The sequence below is a fragment of the Odocoileus virginianus genome, chromosome 8 (assembly GCF_023699985.2).
Source record: "Odocoileus virginianus isolate 20LAN1187 ecotype Illinois chromosome 8, Ovbor_1.2, whole genome shotgun sequence".
In the NCBI taxonomy this organism is placed as follows: Eukaryota; Metazoa; Chordata; class Mammalia; order Artiodactyla; family Cervidae; genus Odocoileus; species Odocoileus virginianus.
In genome coordinates this window covers 13,344,604-13,360,353 of record NC_069681.1, presented here as the reverse complement: position 1 = coordinate 13,360,353, position 15,750 = coordinate 13,344,604, and the positions used below count along the sequence as shown (strand labels likewise).

The window sequence follows — 15,750 nt, the reverse complement described above, 5'->3', positions numbered from 1 at the left end:
ACTGGGTCTTTTGAACATGCTGTTAATTTCAATTTCAGCCTTTTCTCCAGATCAGTTTGGCTCAACATCTCCTGAGCACCTGCTCTTTGCTAGGCACTGTCTTGTACTCAACATCTGGTATACGAACATGAGTACAGCCTACTCTCTGACTCTCCGATGCTTAAAGACCTTTGAGAAATGCCTTTCCATAGATTTAATCATTTTTGATTCATTCTAAGCACAACCTATTTCTTTGAATCATGTGGTCATCTCTCCCCAGTTCTGTCTGTAGTGTTGTTTACTGTCATAACCATTTGGTTAATCATCATTTCTCTCTCCTACATCAAAACTTTTGATTATGATCAAACCGCTCCTTCTCCAAAATCATTGCTCCTTCTCTGTGCTGCTCTCCTGTTCTCCCAGGACTGGTCTTCATAACACCATCCAGTGCATCGTCCTTATGCCTTCATTCCTATTCTGTGTGTGCCTGCAAGGCAGGAAACATCACTTCATTCTGCTTCTAGCACAGTGATTTAGATATAGGAGATGCTCAATGACTTTTTTGGCCACCTGATGCAAAGAACTGACTCAATGGGAAAGACCTCGATGCTGGCAAAGATTGAAGGCAAAAGGAGAAGGCAGAGGCAGAGGATGAGATGGTTAGATAGCATCACTGACTCAATGGACATGAATCTGAGCAAACTCCAGGAGATACTGGAGGACAGAGGAGCCTGGAGGGCTACAGTTCACGATGTCACAAAGAGTCAGACATGACTTAGTGACTGAGCAACAACAATGATTTTTGCTATTGTTACAATGAAAGAATAAATGAATAAAACTTGTGTTTTTAACTAGAGGTAGTGCAAGACTCTTTCTAATGGATTGCTTGCAGTTAGTGATACTCACTCCTACAAAGACCTAAACAAAATTCCTGTTTTTTCCTCCCCTGCAGTCAAGTAAGTTAAATATCATATCCTATTTATCTCAGGATTCTGTAAGATTCAGTAATATGAAGCTAGTATTTCTGTGCATCAAAAACAATTGAATACCAGTACTTCACATGGCTCAACCTAATACTTATCCACTCATGGATGATGGTGCCAAGGTAAACATCAAAGTCTACATTTAAATGTTTCAGATTCCAAAAGAGAGGACTGTTTTCCTTATCTCATTCCAGATCTTCTCCCTGGCTTATGTCTCCAAAGTTACTCAGGAGAGTCTGCAAAGACCACTGCTTCTTCCATTTTCCCCAAGATTATAAATGTTTGGCACACAGTGCAGAAATAACCATTTTTAGGATCATTTAGAAAAGATTAGCATTTATAGCCAATTAGCAAAAGCCCAACACAAAGTGTGTGTTACAATAAATGGCTCAGAATGAACACTAAGCAGCACAGTGGATATTATTCACATCATGATGAGAATCTCCAGGTGGTTGGGATGAAGGGCTTGATGGACAATGGTTTTGGTGAAGCCTCTTCTTTTCTGGAATGAGAGTCACACTTGCTGATTATGTTTCTGGGCCTTTGACCCCACTGCCCTGCCCTCATCTCATGTGTCCAACACCCACAGAACAAAGCTGTCATCTGAACCATCTAACCCATAATGTCTGCCTGAGACTCTATTGACCATTCCATGTTTTATTCCATTTTCTAAGCAAATGGCATCATTGGCTCCCAGCATCTCGCCCCATCTCCTGTCTGTGTCTGTATGTTTACCACTAGAATCGCACAGCCAATATTTCTCTCCCAGAATTGCACTAGATTTCCCTCTTTGATGGGCTTCCCTGGTAGTTCAGATGGTAAAGAATCTGCCTACAATGCAGGAGATCCAGGTTTGATTCCTGGGTCAGGAAGATCTCCTGGAGAAGGAAATGGCAACCCATTCCAGTACTCGTGCCTGAAGAATTCCATGAACAGAGAAGCCTAGCGGGCTATAGCCCATGGGGTTGTAAAGAGTGGGACACGGCTAAGCAACTAGCACTTTAACTTTCACTTCTTTCCCTCTTTGACAGAGGCTGCATTTTCTCTGGCCACTCTAAATGTCATCTTAGGATACTAATGGAACCCTTGGGACCTAAGCCCCACACTATCCCTACTCCCTCCTCACACTCCGTATGTCCCAGGCTTACCTGAAAAGGCGGAGAAACAGAAGGCAGAAGAGAGAGGGGTGAAGCCCAAGAACCTGGGTACTTTTCTTGATCAAGAATCAGGACTGCTCTGGATTAACAGAGGCTGTGTTTGAAAGTGTGCTGTGTAGTTCAAGGCCACCAGAGTTACAGAGGCCAATGTCACTTTAACAGGAACCCTGACCTGGCTTCCAGGAAAAACTGCCTCCAGCTTTCCCTTAGAGATATTAGCCCTTTTTGTCCGCCAGGCAAATAAATCCCTGCTCCCATCTTATAGTATTTAATCTCCAGTTTGAGTCCTTGGTCCCCTGAGGTCTACCAGCTTCCACCTCCTTCCCTGTCTTTCTTTTCCCCTTGTTCTGTGACATCTGTTGAATGAGGCACACAGGATTTGCAGTCACTGCAGTATACCTTGTGATTGTGAGATAACTGAATGATATTATCACCTTCTCAGAAAGTCTTCAACACTATCGTGAGGAAGTGAGGCATTGCTCTCCTGGTAGGTACCTGTGTGGTCAGTTAAGATAACCACTACATTCCATTGCAGTCACATCATTCAGCCATTTTTCCACAGTGGGCATGTCCACAGAGACGCTGAGAGATGTGAGAGTCCAGAGCACTCAGCTAAAGTACAATTCCAGACACAGCACCCACACACGGGTATCTAATAATCAGTCAGCAAATAGTCTCTCCATAATTCAAGACTTAGGTTCCACTCACTGTATTGCTTTTAGTTTTTTCTCCTGCCCTTTGAGAGTTTTAAAAAGTCAAAAGCATCTTAGAGATAGTAACAAAAGTATTCATTATCAAAGAGAGCTATTTTATATAGCACAAATACTAATGTGTGTGACTCCAAGAGCTAGATTGACTGGGTATAAATTCCAGCACCAACAACTTTTAGCTTTAAAAACTTGAGAAGTTACTTAAACTCCCTGTGCCTCAATCGCCTCACCTGTAAAAGGGGAATTATAACAGAATGTACCTTACATGTCATTGCTAAGATTGAATGACATTGAATATAAAGTACTTAAAATAGTGCCTGGGAAGAGACTAACCAAAAGATGTACTGTTATATTAGTAGTAGCAGTCATAGAAATAGTGTTTAGCACCTGACTTGGAGGAATGTTTTCCAGCAGTGTGCTTCTCCTATGTAAGAACTCACTGAAGCCCTTGAGTATGTCCCTGGACCAACCTGAGCTCTCTGGACTTCTGAGAATCATAGGTTTTGCATAAAGAGTCCCAGACTAGAAGTCAGATGACTTGAGGGGGTGCAGGGTGGGTTCAGTAGTTACCTATTTTCTATTTAATTCATTAATAGCCTACAGGAACCAGCCCACATACCACGTTCGTCTCTTCTTACTTTGTGTATTCTTTACACCAGTTCTGCATGGTTGCTACTATTTTACTCATTTCACAGAGAAGAAATAAGCTCAGATCTGTTTAACCACTGAGTCGATGCTATGGAAAAGGCAGGTCTGGAACCACTATTAAAATCTCGCTTTAAAACCCCAACACATGGTTCTACAGAAAGTTTCGCAAACTTTCATTTCAGTTCAGTTCAGTCACTCAGTCGTGTCCGACTCTGCGACCCCATGAACCGCACAGCACGCCAGGCCTCCCTGTCCATCACCAACTCCTGGAGTCCACCCAGACTCGTGTCTATTGAGTCGGTGATGCCATCTAACCGCCTCATCCTCTGTCATCCCCTTCTCCTCCTGACCCCAATCCCTCCCAGCATCAGGGTATTTTCAAATGAGTCAGCTCTTTGCATCAGGTGGCCAAAGTATTGGAGTTTCAGCTTCAACATCAGTCCTTCCAATGAACACCCAGGACTGATCTCCTTTAGGATGGACTGGTTGGATCTCCTTGCAGACCAAGGGACTCTCAAGAGTCTCCTCCAACACCACAGTTCAAAAGCATCAATTCTTCGGTGCTCAGCTTTCTTTATAGTCCAACTCTCACATCTATACATGACTACTGGAAAAACCATAGCCTTGAATAGATGGACCTTTGTTGGCAAAGGAATGTCTCTGCTTTTTAATATGCTGTCTAGATTGGTCATAACTTTCCTTCCAAGGATTAAGTGTCTTTTAATTTCATGGCTGCAATCACCATCTGCAGTGATTTTCGAGCCCCCAAAAATAAAGTCAGCCACTGTTTCCACTGTTTCCCCATCTATTAGCCATGAAGTGATGGGACCAGATGCCATGATCTTAGTTTTTTGAATGTTGAGCTTTAAGCCAACTTTTTCACTTTCCTCTTTCACTTTCATCAAGAGGCTCTTTAGTTCTTCACTTTCTGCCATAAAGGTGGTGTCATCTGCATATCTGAGGTTATTGATATTTCTCCCGGCAATCTTGATTCCAGGTTATGCTCCCTCCAGCCCAGCGTTTCTCATGATGTACTTTGCGACCCTTTATTTCTCCTGCCTGTAAAACTGGAATCTCCCTCCCAAGTCCATCTCACAGGGTTAGACTCCAAAGGAAGTGTTTAGGCATTGGAACCCTTACTCCAAATACAAAGAAGCATCTGGAAGAACGAACAAACGGAAAAGATACTATCACAGGCGGAGGGGATTCGAGAGCCCATTTCCCGCCAGGTACCCAGATGAGTGGCAGGAATATCGGCCAGTAGCGCGCAGCAGGAGGCGGTAGGGGCGGGGTTGCCCCTGGGACGCGCGAGGCTTTGTGGGAAAAGAAGCTGTCCCGCGCTGGTCGCGCAGAGAGGTCAGCTCTGGGGAAGCCAGTGGAACTTAAAGGCCAAAGCGCTAGCTCCCAGCACTGAGAGGCCTGGCCTTAGTGTAAAGAGCCTGGCGAAACCTTGTTAGGAAGAAGAGCAGGCTGCTGGTGAAGTTACTACGTGCTGCGAATGGCCTCCTTGGCCCGGCTCTGGAATCCAGGCGTTGGGACAGTTGATTTCTGTGACCAAGACCCCGGCCTATTGATTCTGCTCTCATTCCGGAATGTTCCGGGCAGGGAACAAGGGGAGGCTGGAGAAGGAGCAGGAGGAGGAGTAGGGACTGTTTTCCTACCAGAAACACTTTTGCAGTAGTCCTAGAAGGAGCAATTCAGAACAGTGGTATTCGAGGAAACAGTGACACCTTGGTTCTCACATTTGGATGTGAGCCATTCACTTTGCTTCTTAGGCTGCCGCATGCCATCACGTGCTTTGCTGCCATCCTTTCGACTGGTCTCCTGCTTCCAGATTTTAACGGTTCCTATGGTGCCCACCGCAGCCCAGAGTGATTGCTGCTAAATGCTCAGGAAATTCCCCTACATAAAACTCAAGAGATTTCCCGTTACCCTCAGATAAAGACCTGACGCCGAACTTGGCTTTCAAGGCATGGGGTGGCGGGTGACCTCTGATTACTGCCCCAGCCTCTGCTCTAGGCACCTTCCACTGCCTTTCTTCAGTTAAGGGTTTGTGAGATGAATACATAAATGAATGAGTTATTTCTAGAATTTTCAGCAGTATTATCAGAATAGAAGCCCTCCATAATCTGAGGTGAATGCTCAGTAATCGCCTCAGATTGGAAGTCAGCTCCACCTCGGAGTCCAGGAAACCTGAAGGCTAGCTCTGGCCCAGCTGCTTATTTTACTGTGTAATCTACCACATCTTGCTTCCAGTTCTGTTCCTTATTTAAAAATAGAGCCAGTGACCTAACACTTCCTATTATATTTTTACCTTTTCAGCTTACTTCAATGATAAATATAATGGTACATGGAGAAGCACTTTACAGATTCAAAGTGTTATTAATACATGTCCCTTGTATCAAGTTGGACACCTTAAAATTGGGCCATATAGAACCTGTATTTTATATGCAGTATGTAATACCTAAGATTTATTTTTGTATCTGACATAGATTTAAAGCATCTCAGATTCCTTTTCCTATAGCTGTCTCAGGTGTCCACCTCACTTGTAAGTCTTGCCTACTTCTGTTCACCAGTTATTATACGTTTTAGCAGAAGGGCCTTGAGAGAAGGTGAGATAAAAGATGTTAACTAGGGAGTCCTGCCTGAATTAATAAAACTGGCTCTGTCTTAAGGAGACCTTAAAAAGCAACGTGTGTGTGTGTGTGTTTACCACATATAGTGATTGCCCTCAAAGGAACTGGAATAGCTTATAAAATAGAACATGGTATCATGGTATGTCGTAGGTTCCTGCACATACCATGCTCTTAATTACCTCATTTTCTCTGTCTTCAATGCCCTGTCCCAGTCTGGAGTGCCTCTCTTCTTACCCCAAGCTGCAAGATACCTGTACTTTTCAGTTCACCAAGTGAAAGTGTTAGTCACTCAGTCATGTCTGACTCTTTGTGACCCCATGGGCTGTAGCCCGCCAGGCTCTTCTGTCCATGGAATTCTCCAGGCAAGAATACTGGAATGTGTTGCCGCTTCCTTCTCCAGGGATTGAATCTGGGTCTCCTGCACTGCAGGCAGATTCTTTACTGTCTGACCCACCAGGGAATCTAATTCTTGGAAAATACAACACATACTGCATGAAAAATGAAGAAATGAAAGGATAATAAATGGATCGATGTTTGGACACCACGGCCATTAGGTCAGAAGAGCAGGATTCCTGTTTGGACAGGCACAATCACCTTGTAAGTAGAGCAGAAATTACTGGCCCCATTTTACAAATGCTAAAATTGAACTTCAAAAGGTTAAGTAACTTGGTTGAAGAGAAACTGTTACAAAGTGACAGAACTGGCCTTTAACTCTAAGGAATTTTTCTTCCCACAGCATCATAATTCTTGAAGTCAGGAAAGACTTAATTTCCATATTTTAGGCTGAGAAGAAGCCATGTTTAGAGAAAAGAACACCTATATGTCTGTCTCCTTCACCACTTCCTCCTCTAAGCAAAGCATTTCAGGGCAAGCTAGTCCTTGGGTTAAGTTTAAAGACAGGTCTGGAAATTGATGGCTGCTAGGAACATGGTAAAGAACTAGACATTATGAGATTTCGGCTCATTTTTCATAGATTTTTAATGGGAGACAATACAGTTCTCTGCTTATGAAAGGAGCCTGTTTCCATGGCAAGGGTGGGACTGAGGGAGGAAAGAGAGAAACAGTAGAGAGTATTTTCTCAGAATCATTTCTCCAGATACAGTGAGCAATTCAAAAGGCAAGTGCAATTCACTGATGAGGAGTTTAGCAAGGGTGAGCTCTGAGAAGTAGAGCAATTCTTTAGGTCTCACCCAAGTAACAAGATCAGTGAGAAACTTGCATAAAAATGCTTTATTGAGTACCTGAGCCTGGCCTATTTCATTTGGTCTGGCTTACTTCTCTCCATATGGACTGAAGCTCGACGTCCTGAGTTTTAAACCCCAGCTCTACCAGCAGCTAGAGTCATGGGTATGATTCTTAAACTCTTTGTCTGTTCTCATCTGTAAAATGGGGATAATAATAACTAACACCTCCTGTGTAGACTGTTGTGAGAATTAAATTAATTAGTTTATTCTAATACCCTTAAGTCAGTGTTGGGCACATGATAAAGGCTGCTGTCTGTAATCTTTACAGTTGCCTCTTGATAAATGAAGGAGGGCACATACATTAAGCTAGTTATTTTCAATTAGGTCACAAAATAGAGGAAAGAAAAACAGAGAGAAAAGAGTAACGAGACCACCTGGGATATGTATACACTTTCTGACCCCCTTCTTCATCTCCCATCCCTAACCTTCTGGAAATTCAGGCTTATTTGGTCTAGGAATAGACACAGGCACTGTGTTTTGAAAAGGAAGATGTAAAATGCTTTCTTTCATTCTATTCCCCAACCTTACACCCCAACAGAATTGGAACTTTAAGGGACTTCTCTAGAGGGTAAAAGGTATTTTTACTTTGTGAGGATTATAGCATAATATAAGCTTAGGCAAGGCATTAGTGCATTATTAAGTCCATACAAACTTGATTGAAACCAACCCAATTTAGGATTAAAACTGTTTTTGCATTATGGATAAGCTGATGAGCCCTCCTTAGACTTACAAATGATGTTAATATGATACTCTTACTATGGGCACTAAAGCCCTAGTAATTTAAAGCTGGATCATACAGTATTGTGTTTATTATACCTCAACTGACTTTTTTCACTTAACATATGTGGACATATTTCCAGGTTCATGCATCTAGATCTAACTCATTCTTTTTAATAGCTGTATAATATTCCATAATATTTTGTTTTTCATTCGTTCTTCAAGCATTTACTATTGTAGGAAATACAGATTGTCTGCCTAGATTTTTACCACTGAGCAACAAACACCTTTAGACATAAATCCTTAATTACTAGGGCATTTTTTTCTTTCTTTTTAGGATAGAATCATGAAAGTATAGTGGTCAGATCACTATGTATATTGGTGATTTTAGACAGCATGACCAACAAGGTTAAGACCCTTCACCACTGCCCGTCCCATGAGCTTCCCCAGAGCCTGTTCTGTGTAATGTGGGAAAGGGTCAGGCTGACCTAGAATATTTTCATGGAGATGCAGCTGTGAGTACAAGTCTATGATTCATGGTTTGTAAAGTATTTTTGATTTTACGAGTCAGCTAAAATCTTATTAGGTAACATGCCTAACATGCCTCCTGCCCTTTTCAGAATATAACTGTGTCCTTGATATGGCTGAGCGTTTTACCCACCCTTGTTTGGCCACAAGCATCGATCTGCTTTCCATTGTTGCTCCTAGTTTTGTATGGAACCTGCTTGAGGGGGAGAGGGAGCAGTCTGGAGTAGATGCAAACCGAGCACAGAGGCACGTGAAAGGAGTTGTGGGAGGGGGACTCAACAGAAGCTCAACCAAGAGACCACAGAAGAGGTGTCAGGCAGCAGGATAGAATCTGTTTCCTTATGTCCATGCTCCCTCTTTCTGCTCAGAAACATTTTCCGTGGAATAGCTGCTGACCTCTATAGCACCCTCCTGTAAACTCCTGAAAATCCAGCGGACCATGTTGTTGCACTTCATCGGCTGTGTTATAATTCCTAATAACTGGCACACAATTGATATCCTATCCCTGAAAAGCTGGCCCCAAATAAATGGCTTCCAAGGGCTTAATGATAAATCAGAGATGCTTTGAATGGGTTCTGAACATATTCTAAGTCAGGACAGATCCTCCCTAGAATCCAATTTGGCTGCTTCATTACTGGTTCTGTCTCCTGCATGCAGAAAGATGATAAACAACATTGTAAAGATGTAGATGAGATTGGCTTTTGTGACCTAATGTTTCTGAAGAGAGAAGTACATATTGTTAAAATGGAAAAAATGCACACAACCCACTGGCAACAGAGTATTACAAGCTTCATTTTGAACAGGAATCTTTTGTGATTTTATTACTTTGGAGACAAAGACCTGACTGCTTCTGAATTTTATAGTGGTTTAATTAACCTTTGTGCGCAGAGCTGGTACACCTACTCGAACTAAAAAGCACTTAAAAAATTGAAAGTTGCCAGATATTTCTTACAGACCCAGACCAAGATTTTGCAGGGGTAGATAGAGGAGTGATGAGATCAGGGTCTGCACTGGTGGTCCAGTGGCTAAACTCCATGCTCCCAATGCAGGGGGCCCAGGATTTGATCCCTGGTCCAGGAACTAGATCCCGCATGCCAGAACTAAAGGTGCTGCAATGAAGACTGAAGATCTCTCATTCTGATGCAACCAAATAAATAAATAATAAATAAAATAAATGTTTTTCTTTTTTTTTAAAGGAATGATGAGGTCAAACGTTTCCAGGTCAGGCTCCGGGGGAGTTGAGTTCCAACAAATGACTGAACTTCTCTGTGTCTCAGTTTCTTCATTTGGAAAATAGGCTAATAGCAGTTTGTACCTCATTTTTTTTTCCATTTATTTTTATTAGTTGGAGGCAATTACTTTACAATATTATAGTGGTTTTTGTCATACATTGACATGAATCATCCATGGATTTACATGTATTCCCCATCCCGATCCCCCCCTCCCACCTCCCTCTCCACCCGATTCCTCTGGGTCTTCCCAGTGCACCAGACCCGAGCACTTGTTTCATGCATCCAGCCTGGGCTGGTGATCTGTTTCACCCTATATAATATGCCTGTTTCGATGCTGTTCTCTCAAAACATCCCACCCTCGCCTTCTCCCACAGGATGGCTGCTATCCAAAAGTCTACAAGCAATAAATGCTGGAGAGGGTGTGGAGAAAAGGGAGCCCTCTCACAGTGTTAGTGGGAATGCAAACTAGTAGAGCCGCTATGGAGAACAGTGTGGAGATTTCTTAAAAAGCTGGAAATAGAACTGCCTATGACCCAGCAATCCCACTTCTGGGCATACACACCGAGGAAACCAGATCTGAAAGAGACACATGCACCCCAGTGTTCATTGAAGCACTGTTTATAATAGCCAGGACATGGAAGCAACCTAGATGCCCATCAGCAGATGAATGGATAAGGAAGCTGTGGTACATATACACCATGGAATATTACTCAGTCATTAAAAAGAATTCATTTGAATCAGTTCTAATGAGATGGATGAAACTGGAGCCCATCATATAGAGTGAAGTAAGCCAGAAAGATAAAGACCAATACAGTATACTAACGCATATATATGGAATTTAGAAAGATGGTAATGATAACCCTATATGCAAAGCAGAAAAAGAGACACAGATGTACAGAACAGAATTTTGTACCTCATTTTTTAAAGTAGTGCTAAGAAGAACCAAGAAACAACCAAGAGAGGGTGTATGGGCAAAGAGTGAAAGTTTAATTAGAAATTTAGCCACAGAAAAATCATTATAGACTGTTGGAGTTTGGCTGTCATTTTTGGTTAACAAGTTTCAATGTAAGGTGTTGGGATTGACTGTATAGTACATATGTTGTTTCTGTTTGTGGCCTTTGGAATTAGACAGACCTGGGTTTATATCCTTGCTCTGCCATATAGCAGCTGTGTGACCTCAGTTTCTTCATTTACCTTATGGGGAACAAATATCATAGAGTGCATAGCCGACACATTGTAAGGATACAATACATGGCAGCTAAGGTTATTATTATGCTCTTAACTATTGGTTGCCATGTGTTGATCCTTATATTAACTTCCCATTGCTGCTGTAACAAACTACCACAACTTTCATGACCTAAAAGCAACAGAAATGTATTCTTTCATGGTTCTGGAGGCCAGAAATCTGAAATCAAGGTGTCAGCCAGGCCACAATCAAAGCACAGCCTCCAGGGGAGAGCTAGTTCTTTGCCTCTTCTAGCTTCTGGTGCTGCCAGTATTCCTGGTGTTCCTTGGTTTGTGGCTGCATCATTCTAATCCCCACCTCTATCTTTATATCACCCTCTCCTCTGTGCATGTCTAATCTGTTGAAAAGACTCTTGGGTTTACAACCCACCCAGATAATTCTGGGTAATCTCATCTCTAACTCCTTAATGTAGTCACATCTGTTATAAGGTTATAAAATGACATCCACAGGTTCTAAGGAGTAGAACTGATATCTTTGGGAGTACCACGAAGTCTACTATAATCCCTTACCATGTGTCAGGCTATCTTGGGTTTCTAGGCATGTTTCTCATTTCTAGTTGAGGAATTGAAAGTGAAGCAACCACAACTTTTTAAACCAGAATGCAGAGAGAAATAGGAAGTATTTATCAATTGAGGACAAAGTAAACATTTTGTTGCTGTGTTACGGGGTCATCGTTACTAACATAAATAATGATCTGCACAGGTAACGTACCTTAGTGTTAGAGACCCTAGACCCTGGACTCGAACCAGCGTTTCCTGCATCGCCTGTACTAGAGGCAGATTCTTTACCGCTCAGTCACCAAGGGAGCCCCTGATGGCTTATAGATTAGGTGTAAATTTGGGAAATTATGCCTCATTCTCCTTATCTGTAAGATGAGTACAGTTAGGGTACCCACCTCAAGGAGGACTGAAAGGGGCCCAGCTTGCAGTAAACATTATGAGCTATCTGTTTTCATGCATTTCTGTGGATGTAGAGGAAAAAAGATTTGGGACCATGTGGGTCTCTTGCTACATTTCTAGGATTTGAAATCCTCACTATCAGCTCTTTTTTTATTGCAGTTTCATGACTTGCATCTGAGAGCATTATGCAGAGAACATTCTGGTTAATTAAGAATCGTAGTTATCAGGGCCCTCATTAATTGAGATTTCCTTTGTAATTATGCATATTGAGCATGTGCACTCCATGAGTGCTGTGCTTAGTCGCTCAGTCGTGTCCGACTCTGGGTGACCCCATGAACTGTAAGCTGCCAGGCTCCTCTGTCCATGGTAGGTGTGTGGAAAGGCAGATCCAACTTTGTGGGTGCTGAAACTTAAAGAACATGGGGACCTTTTTGACGAAGAGGAACACAAAACCACAGATGCAAAATTAGGTACGAAAGTGAGTATTTGTGTACAATGAGAAGAGAAAACACAACAAATCACCAATTCAAGCTGGTCACAAAAGGCAAAGACATGCAGATTTCAGGGCCTGTGCATCTGACTGTGATCTGGGTGGTTAAAAGCAGCAGCTCCAGAAGTGGTCTTGGCACAGTGGACAACTTGATTAACAGCCCTCCTCTCCCAGACCAGGAGTCAATAAAGTTAAATCCATTAATAAAGGAAACTTATTATATGTAAACTAAAGGCAATTTATTTTCTTTTTTTAGACTTCATAGGACAAATTTACATATATGTCTGAACCAATACTCCAATTTGGAATTAGGAAATTCAGTCCTGTGTTTCCTTTTATGTCCTTAAGTCTTCATCTAGAAAAGAATCCTTCTTCAGATCATAGGTCTTATTTGGATGGAGAAGGGTGTCTGGAAAAGAGGACCTGGGGCATTACCAAGGTCACAGTACCATCTGGAGCAACATACTTTCGTTTTGATGTTCCCCTTCTCTATTCTTTATACACACGCACACACACATAATTTTGTTTATTTATTTTTGGCTGTGCTGTGTCTTTGGTGTTGCACTCTGGCTTTTCTCTCTGTGGTGAGCGGGGGCTACTCTTCTTTGCAGTGCACAGGCTTCTCATTGTGGTGGCTTCTCCTGTTGCAGAACACAGGCTCTGGGGTGCTCCGGCATCAGTAGTTGCAGCTCCTGGGCCCTGTAGCACACGCTCAGTAGTTGTGGTGCTTGGAGTTAGTTGCTCCTCAGCATGTGGCATCATCCCAGCCTGGGGATCAAACCCATGTCTCCTGCATTGGCAGGTGGATTCTTTACCATTGAGCCACCAGGGAAGCCCTCTCTTATTTCTTCAGTACTTGAGTTTTCAGGTGCTGTGTGGCTGAGAGAGAAAGTATGTATTTAAGAATATATGGTCCAGTAACTAAGATTCCTAGCTCCCAATGCAAGGGGCCCGGGTTCAGTCCCTGGTCAGGGAACTGGATCCCGTATGCTGCAACTAAGAGTTCACATGCCACAGCTGAAAAATCCCACATGCCTCAACAAAGATTGAGGATCACACATTCTGCAATTAAGACTTGGTGCAGCCAAATAAATAAATAGATAAATAAAATTTTTAAAAAGATGTGTTTTAAGTCCTGACCTGCTGGGCTTTTCAGTATTGTCTGTTTAACTTTGGAAGAGCTAAGGGTATTCTGGAAAGTATCACCCTACACTGGGACCACTAGAAGAGACATCAAGTCTTTTTATATCTCCTTCCCATTTCTTTTTCTGTCTTCTTTACCTATCCCCCTGCCCCCTATTGCAGAATCCTACACGGATACCAAGTAAAGAAAGCACTCAATAATTGGAATCCGAAATACTCAAAAAGTATGAATAGCTAATGATGACAGAATTTTGGGTACTGTGACAGGAAGTGGAAAGCTCAGTGGGGAAGCTGTGGGATGAGAGCCTTCAGGCACTTGCCAGATGACTCAAATGCCAGGCCCACTCAAATGCCCACTCTTCTTACTCACAGGCCATTGCTGCCCTTGGAGAGAAGCTGACCCCTGTATATCGGGCAGTGCAGCTGAGCCAGCTCTGCCAGGCCCAGTGACAGTGACATGCCCACACGAACCTGTCCACACCTCCTCCTCAGCCAGAAGCCACAGGAAATGGAGGAGTATTGCAGATTCCAGTGTGGGTCATCACAGAATTCATGCTTCCTGAAGTCCAGGGTTCATCTACATACCTCAGAGATGAGCAGAAAGGTAAGAACAAAACTGGCATCAGCCCGTTGATGATAAATGAGACTTGATTTTGCTGAGTGACTCAGAGTTCCATCCTGTTAACAAACATGTGTAGTAGTCAGTTATTCAAATATTCATTCAGCAAATACTTCTTAACACATGCCAGGCACAGGTCAAAGATACAAAGAAAAAGTTCACAAGTATAAAAACAGATACGAGTATACCAGAAATAATATAGTGTAATGGGATAATTGCTATAATAGAAGATAAATAAAAGTTTAAGGAAACCAAGAAATAGGAATGATTAATTGTATGTGTGTGTGAGTGTGTGTGTGTAGGAGGTTGTCATCCAAACCAGAGAAATGTGTTTGTTGGTTTTTTTTTAAATATATATGTTAACCAAGTTTCCTAGTGTCTCCCACCAGTACCGCCCTTTCCCCTGTAGGAAACAGCTTTCCTCCTGCCTTCCCGTCAGGTTCAAATGTATTTTGAATGAAAAGGCGTCACATCACGTCCATTCATGTGGTGGGGTGGCCCATGCTTCAGCCTTCTCTCCACTGTAGCCTGTTCTTAATGGCCAGTCACAGCTCCTGCAATTGTTGACCTACCCCTCCTTGGGGCAACATCTCTGTTCATCCCCAAAGCACCCCTCAATCAAAGCTGTTGTGTGTAATAGACTGGCAGAGTGGTTGGAGATTATAGAAGGAGTCACAAGGAAATGAAAAAGAAAAACTATTTAAGATAGAAAGTAAAAATGCCACTGTTCTACAAGATGCTGCAGCCATTCTTGCCCCCAAGCAATTTTTCACGGCCCTTGTTGAACCTCAAGGCCTGCTACCTTCTGTCATCTCTCCAGGAACCACTGCCTTTTCTCGGAGACTAAGACCCTGGGGTGTCACTTGGCTTCTCTGAGGAAACTCAGATTTTGGTAACTTTATTAGGCAGAAGTTTGGTGTTTCTATGTCCTGGTCTCTGTAAGTCAAACCAGGTCATTCTTGAGGTCACTTTTATGGATCAAGGCCACACCTTAGGGGCTTCCCTGGTGGTCCAGTGGCTAAGACTCTGTACTCCCACTGCAGGGAGCCTGGGTTCGATCCCTGGTCAGGGAACTAGATTCCACATGCCACAACTAAGTGTTCACACGCCACAGCTGAAGTCTTACATGCCACTATGAAGATCGAAGATCCCTTGTGGTACAACCAAATAAATAAAAATTTTAAAAATCTTTTGAGAAAAAGCCACACTCTGATGCCTTTTCCTTTGAGAAGCTTCTCCCCGACACAGAAGGGAAGCAGTCATTTTTGTTGTTGTTGTTGTTAAAGCATTTTGTTTTCATGCCCTTGAATATGAGAAGTGGAATAAAATGAAATCTCGTAGACCTGAGTCTTCCAGTGGAGCCCCCTTATCCAAGGAGGTGGGGCAGAGTTGGTGGCCAGAGAGGAAGTTCCCAGAGAGGGATGGCCACTTGCGGTGAAGTTCTGCATTTCTGTTGGGAGTGTGTCCTGGAAAGATTCCTTGAATCCTTCCACTCTTAAGCACTATGGATTTAATGTTT

General features: G+C 42.7%; 1 long non-coding RNA gene and 1 other non-coding gene across 2 annotated transcripts; one reads left to right on the top strand and one right to left on the bottom strand.

Annotated features, from left to right (window-relative positions):
• Positions 1-1,281: 1,281 nt before the first annotated feature.
• Positions 1,282-2,246, bottom strand: LOC139036212 (uncharacterized). Its single transcript, XR_011488914.1, has 2 exons — positions 2,111-2,246; positions 1,282-1,464 (listed from the first exon to the last, which is right to left on the bottom strand). It is a non-coding gene; the product is annotated as an uncharacterized lncRNA (long non-coding RNA).
• Positions 2,247-15,231: 12,985 nt separating this feature from the next.
• Positions 15,232-15,304, top strand: TRNAG-CCC (transfer RNA glycine (anticodon CCC)). The gene has a single exon. It is a non-coding gene; the product is annotated as a tRNA-Gly (tRNA).
• The last annotated feature ends 446 nt before the right edge of the window (positions 15,305-15,750 follow it).